This window comes from Macaca nemestrina, chromosome 12 (genome assembly GCF_043159975.1).
Source record: "Macaca nemestrina isolate mMacNem1 chromosome 12, mMacNem.hap1, whole genome shotgun sequence".
NCBI lineage: Eukaryota > Metazoa > Chordata > Mammalia > Primates > Cercopithecidae > Macaca > Macaca nemestrina.
Genome location: NC_092136.1, coordinates 35,846,122 through 35,858,602, shown reverse-complemented (window position 1 = coordinate 35,858,602; position 12,481 = coordinate 35,846,122). Strand labels below are relative to the sequence as shown.

The window sequence follows — 12,481 nt, the reverse complement described above, 5'->3', positions numbered from 1 at the left end:
ACTTGCTTCAAATAATTTATAATGTGCTTAATTTGGCAGAAACACAGGGCACGGGAATAGAGTTCTGCATGTAGGATCATAAGTAATATGTGATGAGAAAAAAGAAAAAAAAAATGTAATTTGCTAAGAAATGTGATGGTCGTGCAACTAGTAAGAATAATAATTACTTTATAAATCATATTTCCTGAGCCAGCATCTTGTTATCTTGATCACTTTGTAAATAGTGCAGTTTCCCTATCCAATATTTCTCCTGAAATCCAGGCTGATTATTTTAAGAGCTGTTAGTAGCACTCCATGGTAATTGAACATATTAATAATTATGAGGAACAGAATTGCTATACAGCATTTTTGCTTTAATTATACACCATGTGACTGTGACTATCCACATCACTGGGACAGAGTTTAGTTGAACTATCCCTTCTGATATAATGAATCTAGGTGAAACAAACTTCCTTTAATATTTCAGAAAAATCAAATTGTACTTAGATATAACAAAGTACTTATATTTAAAGTCAACTTCAGAAACATCAAGTTATATGTAGAAATAGCAAATGACTTATATGTTTACAGAAAATGAAAATAAAATATTGTTTTGGTGTTAAAATTAACAATAAAGGAAAAATGAATAATCAGCATACTTCTCTGTACAATTAAAAGGTTATGTCTTAAACACTGAATACAAATTTGATTGTGGGAAAAATGGTCAATGTCCTATTCTTCCATCTTTGCTTGGAAAAGTCTAAGTGTCTTCAGTAATTATAAAACTATTTTCTTTAAGTAAAATGCATGTTATTGTTTTAGGAAAGCATAGCATCTTTAAAGAAGGTACAAATACTCCAGCAAATCTCCCAGCTTGTCCTTCCAGGCTAGTCTAACAGCTGGTGATGGGTTAACTTTCACTATTTGTGAAAATTCTTGTATAGATAAAAATCACAGTGGAAATCACCAGAACTCAGTAGATTAGTACATTAACAATTTGAAAAAGGTAATGAATCTGGGGATAGAATAGATGAAAACCTGGGGAAATGTCAATTGTGATAACATCAATAATGAAATTCATTCTTTTCAGGTATAGATGAGATTCAGTGAACCAAGTCTCAGCTCTTCAAAATGATTCTACAATGTCCAATAGTTTCCATCCCCCTCAACCTGGGTCTGATCTGCTAGCAGTGAAGGAAAGGCAAATTAGATTTTTAAGTTTTAAGCGCCAGGTCAGCAAATCCCTTATTGGTTCTTGGCTGTTTTAAATAATTGAATGTGTGATTTTATTAAGCAGACATTAAAGACACAGGAAGTAAAATACTCCCTGGAATGAAGAACCATTCTGATTTAATCAAAATAGAATGCCCTCCTTTTTTTGTAGTAAAACATCAAATTGTTTGTGGTTACATAGAAATAATTCAGAGAGTCCTAGAATTTACTACCTCCTTCAACACTGTATTAAAGCACATTGTGTCCTCTCAGAATGTTCCAGTCTTTGATGACCAAGCAAACACAGTCAGGCCTCCTGGGGTTGATGGGGAACTACTCTGGATCACAGCTCATGAAGCTGTCTGCTAACATTCCTGTTATTTTCCCACAGGAAAAACAATCAATCCATAAAATAAAGTTTCCTCTTGCTTTCTGTAGCTTAACCAGATGTGCTAGGGAGTTGAATTGTATGTTTATTAATTTCAACATGTGTTGAATATTCTTATGTTTTACCTTATTTATATATAAAGCATGTTAGAATATGAAATTTTTTTTTCTCTGCCACAAACATAATTTTACTAGTGTGGAGTCCTTGATGAATGTTTTCTATGCATGAGAATTCTTTAATATGCAAAGATCATATACTCTTTCTTTCAATTCTGAATATGGCAAACTAGTTCTTTAAAGGGCTAGACAGTAAATATTTTGAATATGTAGCTATACCATCTCTGTCATAACTATTTAACTCTGCCATCATAGCACTGAAATCAGAATCAGATAGACCTGAATTTGGCATCCAGTTCTCCCATGACATGACTTAGGCTAAGTTATTTACTGTCTGTGAGCCATAATTCATCTGCAAAATGGAAGCAAGATCTTTCTCATTAGCATGTTAAGGAGCTTGCTATTGAGTCCCTAGTATGTGCGAGGGACAGCAGCACACAATTTCACCAAGTACCTCATCCTCACAATAGTGGCATATGAGGTAGGATTAGCTCCTTTGAGAGTTATGGCAATAGGTTCAGGGAGATTAGCTCTGGGTCACGGCACTAGTACAGAGCTGTGGTTCTGAACCAACATTTCTGAGACTCCAAAGTCCTTGTTCCTTCTAATCTGTATTACCTGGCTCTCACTGTACTACCTATTAAGAATGAGAGGGCATATTAAAAAAAAAAAAAAAAAAGTGACTAGCACATTTTGTGGCCTGTGTTAGATGCTAAATAAACATTGGTTTTCTTTCCCTCCCTAGAGAAGCTATCAAAATTTGTTAATGGGAGCACTAGAAACACAGCCTGATAAATCTTCCTGAGGAGAGGAGAGAAGAGGGAAGATTAGAAAGAGTAGAAAATTCAGTAGTTGTCTAGCTCTCGCTCAAGAGTAGTTTCTGATGGGAAGCAAAATAGGGCTTGAGACCTGAAGCCTGGCTGCAGCCACAAAGTCTCCACAGAGAATATGTGTCTGTTAGATTTTAAAACCCAGATCCCATATCAAGCATGTAGCATTCTCATTACTTTCAGCGGCCTTGGTTCAGCATGTCCAGGAATTAAGGATATGTTCTTTCTCTCCTAAGCTTGCCTTTTGCTGCAGCAGCTCAGATGAACCAGAGTATATGGCAAGGGCAGTGGGAGAAAAAGAGGTTTCTAGATTCAGGCCTCTAAGTACTCAGTGGTTCTACTTAACCCTGAATAACCTGGCTGCCCGTATGTATGTTATCCCCTTGTTCTTTGCTTTTAAAGAAAATATTTTTGATGGGTTTGACGTTCCTTCTTAGGAAGCATGCTGTGGGGCTCCAGAGAACATAACTACAATTACACAAGGCAAGTGAACATTTTTTAAGGACTATTACAAAGATGCCATACCAGTCATGGTGACTAGGCTTTGTTGTGCCAGCAAAGTAGGCCTGAAATCTCAGTGATATAGTAAAACAAAGATTTGCTTCTTGTGCTTGTAAAGTCTGCTTCCAGCAAGTTGAGTGACTCTGGGGAAGCTGGCCGTGGCAGTGACTCAGGATCCAGGCAATTTCCATACAGACTCTTGGATGCTTTGGTCCAGAGGTGATATGCATTATTCAGATTTACAGCCCTTGTCCAGAGTCACTTGACCTCTCCTCATTGCAAAGAAAGTCAAAAAACAATGCGGGTAAGGGAGCTGAGACAAACCTGTGGAAATTCAGTCAGCCATAAATGTCTCTGCCAGAGGTGAGCCTTCTAACTATCAGTGCAATGGAAGCAAACCTTTTTCTGAATACAAAACCATTCAGTGTTCTTCACATTGTCTTTAAATTCCAATAGGGGACTACAGTGTATGACGAAATGCTATTGAGTAACTCATTATGGCAAACATGAATCGCCTTAGGCATGGTTGAATTTGCCCTAACTCTTGTTTTTTGCCCAATACCTTAATACCTGAGAAGTGGCATGTTTGTGTTGTTCCATGAGGCAGAAGCAAGACCAATGGTATTACCAGGTTTTGCCTTTATATCCATGAAGAAAGTCTACTTTGAGCCTAATTCATGTTTCCACTGACCAGTGGAGAAATAGCAAAGGGAACTCTGGAGTTAAAGCTTAGGTTCTGAGCCCTTTTTTTGTTTGTTTGTTTTTGGTTTTTTTTTTTTTTTTTTTTTTTTTTTTTTTTTTTTTGGTAGGAGAGGGGGGTTGTTTTTGTTTTTCCTAGGGAAAAGGCAGGAGGGCCTGACTGGATCACCAGAATCCTCAGACAGGACTAAAGGAAAAGAGTTTGTCTTTCAGTCTTCTCTGGTATAAAGTTAGGTAGGTCATTCTCAGAATTTTATCTGAAATACAGTATTAGAGAAACACACCCAAAGTATCTTCTAGGCAAGAGAACCAGGAGAGAGTTGAGGAGTTAGGAGGAGCTCAAGGTTACAATGGGGGAATCTGAACAAATTGCTCTGGTGGGCTAACTTTTCCAGCTTTTTTCCTTTTCTTCTGTTTGTATAGAGTAAGATCATTTAAAGGGACCAAAAACGGATGAACATACTGGGCACTATGGACTAAAAGATCTTTGGCTAACGAAGAGATGAAGACTCATTCAACTCCTACAAGTGAATTAAGAAGGCAAAGCCAGCCCAGGAGGGTGGGAAGATTAAGAACACTGTGCCTTGTCTTGATACACAGTTGTGGTATAGGTAACAAAAACTGAGTATCCAACCTAATATGGTACCCCTCACCAGAATACCTCCAACCCTTTCTCTGTAAACACAGTATAAACTCCTATAGAAAGTTATAAAGCAGAAAAACAAGGTATCTTTTGTGGAGTAAAGAATGATTATGGAGGAAAAACACCAAATTAATTGTCACAGAAACAATTGTGTCATTCAGTGGAACAGTAGCTCTAAGGAAGGCAGCAGTAATACTCAAGGTACAGCCATTCTTCTGGAACGAGTCCCACAAATATGAAGCTGGAGTCAATGGTGGTGACGGTGGTGACATTGCTGAAAAGTAAGAAAGTTGAGGGAGGGATTCAGGAGAAACATTGCTGTTGGAATTAGACACCCAAGATCTAAACTAAATGGGATTAGTAATGATAAAAGGATAAAGGGTTGATTTCGGCCATCACCACTTTGCCTGGAAATATAGAAAAGCAGGAACCCAATGGTATGGTTAAATGCTCTAGAGCTACTAACAATAAAATGGGCTGCAACAACACACACACACACACACACACACACAAAATGAGATTCTTGTTAATGGGGATATTTAGGAAAGGGTGGGATGCTCACTCACCCAGGTTATTGCAGAAAACATCCTGCTTAGACTGAGAAATTGTGGAGAATGCCTAACGTCACTTCTGACATCTATGGAATTGTAAAGTCTGTTTCCCAAGGGGTCTAGTTTTGTCAGATTGTGACTATGTATTTGTGTATGTATTGTGTATGTATATTTGTCTTCCTATTTACACAGTGTTCTGTCAACCCATGGTTGTTTTGAGAATCAAAGAGATAACATGCAGGAAGATGAAATGGGAACAGATTAGCACAAGATGCTCATACTGCCTAGTAATCATTGCTTTCTCCCTATTTCTGTCCCTGTCATCAGGCACAGCTATTCTATTAAATAGCTGCTCTCAATACACAATGGAAGTGCTTATTTTAATATCTGTCTGAACCTGGATATTGATTGGGAGCAAGGTTGGAGATTAGTTGATGAAGCTACATTTTGTGGGTTTTTATTTTTTCCACTAGAAACCGCTACAGGCAGAGACAAAGTTTGTGAATTCCAGTGCTTCTCTTGACAGGCAAGCCTCTAAGCTCTCTCTGAAGCCTTCTCCACTTCAGCTCTTGAGGTAACACGATTCCCTTCCCCACCCCAGCCAGGTGTCCCATCCACTACCAACCTGGAACAGAAGGAAGCTGGATGTTATAACTTCCCTTCAGGCTGGGGCTGACCACAGAGTGGTTCTTCCTCTTCTCAGTTCTAAAGCTCAAGCCTGCTCTGCAGCTTCCATTGGAATAGTTTATGTTTCCCCTTCAGGCCTTCCATGGTGAGGCCCTGCTCATTTGGATGCAGTGCAGCCTACCTCCTGCCAACATGATTTTTCTTCCATTCTTTATCAACAAGTCACAAGCCTATCTGGCCTTTTCCCAGCAATGAGAGATGCATGGCTTGAGGTCAAAAGGAAAGAAAGCCAAACTAGACTCTTCCTCTGCCAAGTATTTATCTCCCATTTGTCCTTCACCTCCTCTACCATGCCAAGGTGTTTTCCTACTCCAAGGCTAGAATTCACATCAAAGGGAGGAAAGACTAGAGGAGAGAAAAAAGAGGAAAGGATGGGAAGGAGGAATGAAAAGACAGAACGATGAGAGAGGAGGAAGAGAATGGGAGCAAAGAGGGAAGCAATATGTTGAATTGCTTGAATAAATACAGAAAGGAAGAGAAAAGAATTATCTTTCTATTCTGGAAATAGGGTCATATACTCTTATTATTCCCACTGGCTTGAAGCAGAAGCCACAGCCTAAGCCCTTTCCTATTCCCCTCCACAAGCCCTCCAGCTCCCTCTGCTTGGATCCAGCATGCCCAGTGAAGCCCCAGTTGTAGGTTTAGCCTTACATTCACAGGTTCCCAAACATGGAGACAATAGTTGACTCACTGCTTGCTTGACTGACAAAGAAAGAGCTGGCTGGGCATGGTGGCTCACACCTGTAATCCCAGCACTTTGGGAGGCCAAGGCGGGCAGATCACGAGGTCAAGAGATCGAGACCATCCTGGCCAGCATGGTGAAATCCCGTCTCTACTGAAAATACAAAAAATAGCTGGGCGTGGTGGCACATGCCTGTAGTACCAGCTACTCAGGAGGCTGAGGCAGAAGAATCACTTGAACCCAGGAGGTAGAGGCTGCAGTGAGCCAAGATCACGCCACTGCACCACTCCAGCCTGGTGACAAAGTGAGACTCCGTCTAAAAAAAAAAAAAAAGAAAAAGAAAAAGAAAGAAAGAGCTATTAGCTATTGTCTGCTCCCTATGATCTGGGCTTTATTCCAAGTGAGCCCCAAGTGTTCTTGCCTCTAGCTTTCCTCATCTCATGTAAATCTTACTCTTAGCTTCATTTTCTGATGAAGAAACTGAGGTTAAATAACTTGCCTCAGGTCATACATCAAGAAAGATGTCATGATTCAGTCCAGAATGGTCTGCAGCAGGACTCATGCTCCTCACCACCCTGTCCCCTGCTTCCCCATCCACCCAACACTGCCTCCCATGAAGGAAAAGAGAGGCAGGTCAAATGCTTATCCCAGACTCCTAATTCTCCTAAGCTACTACATCCTCCAATGAGAAAAAGTATGACTTTCTCAAAATCATTGGGGATTTGGAAGATGCAGCTCCCTCATGGAGATACTTTGCAGCAAAGTAGAGCAGGTGCTTGGATAAATCATAGTACTGGAAAAAAATGTATCCAAGCTGTTTATTTCCAAAATGAAAACCCTAAGGACCTCAAACCTGAAAGAATTCATAACTTTGCTGAGTGTAGCTGAAACCAGAGCTGTTGAATTAAAGAACCTTAGAAGACATCCGATATTTCATCAAGTCTAAGCTATTTGTTTGTATCTGCCTCTATTTTAAAGATGCACTAAGAAACTCCAGTAACTGGTTTATCTTTGAATTATAGTATCTACTTTTCTGTAAAGTGTGGAAGGAGTTAGTGGCAGATGTACTGGCCAATTTTACAGAGGTACTAGAGTCTGCCACAGAATAGATGGTGATCAGAATAATGATCAGGTCAAGTGAGGAGGGCTGCATTTATGGTGGCTGGATACAGTAATCAATCAATAAAGAGATGTTAAATACACGAATGACTGAAGCTTTAAAAGTAGAAGGAGAAACAACTGAAGACTTTTTATGATGTTCCAAATATGCCATCTTAAAGTCTTCCTTGATGACAAGAGAATTCCATAAGACAAGTTCTGAAAGCTTTCATGTTAAGGAACTCTTTTGGTAAATAAACTGAAAAGAACACTTTTGATGTTGGGACAAAAGTATGAGTGGGCTCCAAGATTTTTATTTGATTTGCAGTTTCATCGACCTTCACTGGTATGGCAAATCGAAATGGGAGACAGACTTTAATTATCCTAGTGACCTTTAGACAAGGCCCCAGAGTCTGGTGCCATAGGTTGCCATCTGAACAGAGCCTCATCAGAGATGCCCTCAGGGTTTATGAATTGCTCTGCTTGTTTTATATTTGTCCCAAATCATCTGGTACTGTTAGCTATCATTTTATTTATGTCTCCACAAATGAATACTTTTAAGAAATGCTACCTCACAGTATAATATAATGGTCAGATAGAATCTTGGGCTCTAGGGAAAAACAGCTCTTATTAAAATTGTGTCTCCATCACTTAATAACTATAAGTAATATCAAAGTATTTAATCTCTCTGACCTCTGTTCAGAGCTCATCTATAAAATAGATGGGGGTAATAATGTTCACTAACTTAACAGGTTCTTAGAGCAGAGAATGAAATATGCAAGTATTCTGCAGAGATCTCATGTCTAACCTTCAAGAAATTGTCCATACAATCCAGACCTGACCCAAGTAAACTCCTCTCCTGACCACTAGTAGACAATAATATAATGACTTCATCTCCCTTCCCCTCATTTTACTTTTACAAAATAAACTTCTCTCTCTGACCATTAAGTAATTTAATCCCCAGGCACTATCAAGTTGAAGTCTGAATTAAGACTGTTACCCAGATTTAAAGGACAATTTCAGGCTAGAGTGAAGACAAATTACTTGAGAAAAGAGGTTTGATTCAATTTATGCATATATTCACTGTCCCTGTGGTCAATGAACAGGATCTCATTTAAAATTCAATTTGGAGAATTATGGTGCTTCTGATTGAGAGGAGAAACATAAATGAAATGGGTCACAAAGTGGCATTAATCTATTTCATAAGGGTTAGACACACAGCTTGACAAATAAGAGAAGAGTCTCTCTGAGAGGTCTCTGCAGGAATAATCCTGGAGGAAGAGTCAAAATGGTAAAAGAAGAAAGGCATTGTTTCTCTACATATTCTGACTGGTACTAGGGAACCCTCTCTGGCAGCTTCCAGAAAGGAGAAGAAGAAGGTATGACTGAAGGGAGGGAGAAGTCAGAGAAGCTCTGTGTCCCCTTTTCCTTAGCTAGACAGGAACCAAAATGATGCAGTTATTCTCAGAGATGTTGCATTAGACCACTCATCAAAAGTTGCCTTGCGTCATGGAGAATTCTCCTTTCTCTGTATTCATAAGAATTTAATATCTAACTTCAGCCCCTTGTATTTGAAGCTGCTCCTAAAACTCAGCTCTGGCATTTGATCTCTCTCAGGAGGGTCAATTAAAGAAAGACTACTAATGTTATTTTTTCCCTTTCATGGTGCAAAAGGTAACTCATCTGGCACCATGGAGTAAAAATTAAAGAACCACATCACTTCTTGCAGAAGCTATGAAGGAAGAAAATACGTTCAGAAAACAGAATTCAGACAGGAAAAGGGGGGCAACTTTTAAGCATCCACTCTGCACCTGGTTTTCTACATATCATTTCACATAGCACTCATCACAGCCCCCTGACTTGAAATTATTATATTCATTTTAAAGATGGGAGAACTGAGTTTCAAATAGGTTAAATAGCTTGGCCAAGGTCACATAGCTGCTAAGTGGTAAAGTCAGGTTAGGAATTCTGACCTGGCAAACAGTCCTAATTCAAACTCCAATGCCATAGGTAGTACCTGGGGATAAAATACTTAATAGCCAACTAACACCCTAGAGGAAGAGCTTGTTTTGCCAAAATGCAACTTGGAAAAGAAGGTAAAATTATTAGATCATTATTCACATATGATCCTTGTTCTTGACAAATCATTCTCTTTACTAAACAGAAGCAACTGTCAGATTGACCAAGAATTTCTTCTTCTTCACAAGGTTTTTAGGTTGGTGCTAAATGATTATGGCTGGTGGAAAAGTTATCCTTTCTTCATATACACAGATACACACAGAAGATATATACATACAAAGAATTTAGGAAGGATAATCAAAAGAAATTTTATATACTCATCTTCATCACCATCATCTTCATTATCATCACAGAATAAAGCTTAACTAAACAGGTAAGGACTTTCCTTAACTACCAATTTTAACAAGCTCTTCCTTGTCAACCACACTCAGTGGTTTTATAGTATTTGAAACAGAACTCTTAGTCCATTCTGAAAACCAGAAAAAAAAATCCACTCTTCCAAATGCTTGTCTTTCAAGTAGAACCAGACAGCAAACTGTAAGTTCACTAATGCATATTTTTAGAGAAGACTGTTGAGGCCTTTAATAAATGTATTTATTTATTATCCTCCTCTATTCTTTTCTCCCTTCCTTCTTTCTCCATTCCTTTCCTCCTTCCTTGCTTCTTTCCCTTCCTCCTTTCTCCAGCAAATGTTTACTGAGTGCCTATGATATGATTAGCACTGAACAAAGCCCCAGGGATAAAACTCTCATGCAGGCCTAATGTAACCATTGAATGGAGCTGTGTGAGTAGTGGAGGAGATAGAAATTAATCAAGTGACCACACAAACCATTGTGCAATGGCAATTCCTGCAGATGTACTAAAGAAGAGGTGCACAGGGCTCTTTGAGAGACTGGCTGGTCAGGGAGGGCAAGGAGAGCTTCCTTGAAGAAGGGATGCTTGATTTAAGATAAAAAGCCAACTTTTCACAAAGGATAGGGAACAACGTTCAGGCAGATGGGGCAGCATGTACAATGGTCCTGTGGCAAGGGGAATGTGGCATACCGGAAGGAATGCACAGATGCCAGTGTAGATGAAGGACAAATGCTGAGGGTAAGTCTGTTGCAAGATGAGGTTGCAGAGATGAGTAAGAGCATAAAGGGACATGTATATCATTTTAAGGAGTTTTTTATGAAATCCTCACAAGGGTTTTAAATAAGAGATGACTTGATCAGGTTTGTGTTTTTAAACCTTCATTATTGCCTAAATGTGAAGAATTGATTATGCAGGGCATGTGTTTGGTAGGGGACGCAAATAAGTTCACCAGCCCACCTTGAAGTTTTGTTCTCACTACATTTCCATCACCTCATCTACCTGCATGCATCACGTGATCATCCCATCTACCTGCATGCATCCTGTGGTCACCCCGTCTACCTGCATGCATCCTGTGGTCACTCCGTCTACTTGCATGCATCCTGTGGCTACAATTTTTTTTCATCTCTTGGTCCCCACACTGGACATTGCCCCATTTTCTTTAGTCCTCTGAACACTGTCAGTGTAAGGCAGCATGGAGCATGTTTTCTATTGATGCTTAGTGATTACAGAAAAGAGTTTCAGCAGAGTGCAGAAGGGGTAAAATATATATATATATAATGAACCTTGGATTTTACTCTCTATAAGCTCTCTGCATAATTTCTTCCAGGATTATCTAACCGAATTTCTTTTGCCTTCAACTCCAACTTACTGCCATCTTGTTATACCTTTTTCCTACTATAAGCTTCTTCCTCCATCTTCTCCAAATCTCAGGATCCCCCAGATCCCTGTCCACCTCTTACCAGGCTCAAAGTTGCTGCTTCTATCTAAGTCTCTGCTGTATATATCAAGGCAGTGGAGAACAGCACAAGACACAGAAGACTTTGTCTTTCATATCAAACAAGCCCAGCGAAGGGTTTGTCATAAGCAAAGGAGAAAATATCTTTCTAAAAAAGAATTCTTTTTCCACATAGCCCAGCAGTTTAAAGTACAGTTGGCTTTTGAAGTAGCAATTATTTTCTTTTCTTTACATGTGTCAGAGTCCTTTGCTTCTGTTTTACTTACCTGAATCTATCCAATTATGCCCTATCAACACCAGAATGCAAGATGTATGAGGGATGTTTTATAAAAAATGACTGTGGCAAACCAAAGCCAGAAATAAAGAAATTAAATGGTCATTACCAAATTAGGAGAGAGGAGAGAGCAAATACGTCCTTAGAAACAAGTAGATAAAATAGATCTGTGCATGAATTTGGGAATGGAAAAAAACAAACTAGCTATAGGAAACAACAGCTCCCAAAAGACACTGAGAAGTGATAGCATAAATAACAATAGAGACAGAAAGGAAGACGTAAAATAGGGAATGAGAAAATATGAAGGCTCTCAAGATGAACAGAACAATTTGCCAACATGTATGTCATTTCTCTCATAAATTAACTTCCTTGATGGGCTTAATTGTTTGAACAAATGAGATGGAGCTATTTTCAGAACGATTATTTATTCTAATCACCAATTCCCTTACAGTAAAAGGAACAGCAGAGAAGCCAGGCTTTTTCAGGCTTCATCATTTTAGTTAAATATTTACACATTCCCACTGACACTAAAAGTAGTCGCTGCTTCTTGGGCCTCTGAAAGATATGGGCTTAGGGTAACAGAGAGTTTAGGTACCTGCAGGTGGGTGTCTCAGAGAAGAAAGCCATCTCTCTGTGCGTTGCCTGATGGCAAAGAGCTGGGTCCTTCTCCTCAAACCTGTTTTACCCATCACCAAGTCCAGAGTCCAATCAAACCTGCTCTCAGGACCCCCTGATCAGTTTATCTTTGAATTGTATTGAAATTTTACTTTACTTCTTTTCTAAAATTCTTAATTAGTACACCATCCTGTAATAAAATGAGAAGGATAAAGAAAAAATTATTTTATATTTATTTGTTCTTTCATTAAGTCCATAGGAGCATAAATCAACTAATTTCTGTAGGATTAAGAACTAGGCTTTAGCAAGAGAAGGTTTAGTTTCAACTCCTGACTGTATCACTGCCAAGCTGAATGACCTTAGTTAAGCTACTTACT

General features: G+C 39.1%; 2 long non-coding RNA genes across 10 annotated transcripts in view; one reads left to right on the top strand and one right to left on the bottom strand.

Moving 5' to 3' along the window:
• Window positions 1-5,741, bottom strand: part of LOC105471471 (uncharacterized) — a 487,352-nt gene extending 481,611 nt beyond the window's left edge. For all 7 annotated transcript variants that reach the window (XR_011610730.1, XR_011610729.1, XR_011610728.1 and 4 more), the window contains exon 1: window positions 5,545-5,741. This is a non-coding gene — a long non-coding RNA (uncharacterized lncRNA). The remainder of the gene's footprint in view (window positions 1-5,544) is intronic.
• LOC105471470 (uncharacterized) overlaps window positions 1-12,481 on the top strand; it is a 46,398-nt gene that overhangs the window by 8,340 nt on the left and 25,577 nt on the right. Inside the window, exons 2-6 of one of the 3 annotated variants that reach the window (XR_011610737.1) lie at window positions 1,070-1,211; window positions 2,963-3,008; window positions 4,149-4,336; window positions 5,393-5,493; window positions 9,594-9,778. This is a non-coding gene — a long non-coding RNA (uncharacterized lncRNA). The remainder of the gene's footprint in view (window positions 1-1,069; window positions 1,212-2,962; window positions 3,009-4,148; window positions 4,337-5,392; window positions 5,494-9,593; window positions 9,779-12,481) is intronic. The other 2 variants (XR_011610735.1, XR_011610736.1) reach the window with 2 other exon arrangements.